We start from the raw sequence: 1,482 nt of genomic DNA, 5'->3' as shown, positions 1-1,482 counted from the left end.
TGACCTATAAGCACTCAAGATGGGGGATGTCTATTTTACCCTTGCCCTTTTGTTTGAGGTTTTTTTCTCAAAACTTCAGAGAAACTTTGATAAGTTTGATTTTATATAAGCAGTTCAGACTCCCCAACCTTTAGGATTCATGAACAGGTCTTACTTAACTTATTCCCTCCTACTCCCTGCCCCATCTTTTGAAGCAGTCTGAACTTCCTCAGTTGGCTTAATTTGCTTTTAGGTTCAAGTCTTGAGATTTTGTTACTGGAAGGCTTTTTTTGTTTGTTTTTTGTTTCTACCGTGCTATCCCCCGTTTTTGATCGGTTGGCTGGTCGGGAATTCTGCATATAAACCTGGCTGGCCTCCAGGCCAAAGATCTGCCTGTCTCCTGATTGCTTGGGTTAGAGGTGAACGCCACCATGCCTGGTTATGTTTCTTTAAGTACAATTTGAGTTTATTAAAAGAATTTGTCTCCGCTTTTAAGCATGAAGAGACAGGTGCTCAGAAAAGTAAGATCGTATAGAGGGGGGTGCAGAGCTGCTTTGTTTGATCGTAATTCTTCTGTTTAGACTTGTATTTAAAAACTTCCCCTTTTGAAACAGTAGCTTTTTGAATTTAATCAAATTACGTTTCCTTTTTAGTGCATTTATTCACATTAAATTTGTTTTAAACATACTGTGTGGATCAGTCATTTTATATTATAATCAGACCACAATAGTTATCACAAATTTTGTCTCAGCACTGATAAAGACTTAAAACCTGTGGAGGGTCCCTTCTCTTGGGAGGTCCCCACCTTCAGCATTTTACAACTGATACGGTACACTCACCTGTTCAGACATCAATTATTTGTAAATGCTGTAATTATAACCTGATAATAACTTATCCAGTATTGAAATACAGTTTACCCCAGTTATTTTTTCATGCTTCCATTAGTCTTACATTTGATGTTCTTTAAAAATAGTAAGCATTTTAGCATGGGGTTTCAGAATGTTCAGAAAACTACTGAGAATTGTCCTCATAGCTTAGCTTCATGTTTCCCGATTTTGTTAGATGATATGGCATTTTTTATTAGTGCAGGTAGCTTTTAGATTTCATAATTCTGTAATTTGATGAGTGCTCTTTTGTCTTTTGTAATGTGCTTACTTATACTGCTACCTTACACTGATTAAGGAGTCTTGTCCCTTTAATGTTTTTTTTTTTTTCAAAAGCAAAACATTTTTAACACTTTCAGATCATTGAATTTAATCAGGCTTATTACATTAGATACTAACATTTCTTTTACTGAATTAATTGTTTTGAGTATCAAAATCTTAGTTTAGTTTTTAATTCTGCAAATAGTATGTACAGGTCCTTCCACATAACTGAGTCTCTGTGTGTACATGTGTCATGAACCTAAAGAGAAAAGTGATCTTTAGTAGACCTAGGTCTATTGAAATGTTACAACTGTCAACCCTGATCTTGGACTAGTATCTTTTTTTTTTTTTTTTTTTT

The sequence above is a fragment of the Mus pahari genome, chromosome 10 (genome assembly GCF_900095145.1).
Source record: "Mus pahari chromosome 10, PAHARI_EIJ_v1.1, whole genome shotgun sequence".
Taxonomy (NCBI): domain Eukaryota; kingdom Metazoa; phylum Chordata; class Mammalia; order Rodentia; family Muridae; genus Mus; species Mus pahari.
The sequence above is the reverse complement of the archived record's forward strand: the minus strand, read 5'-3'. Positions refer to the sequence as shown.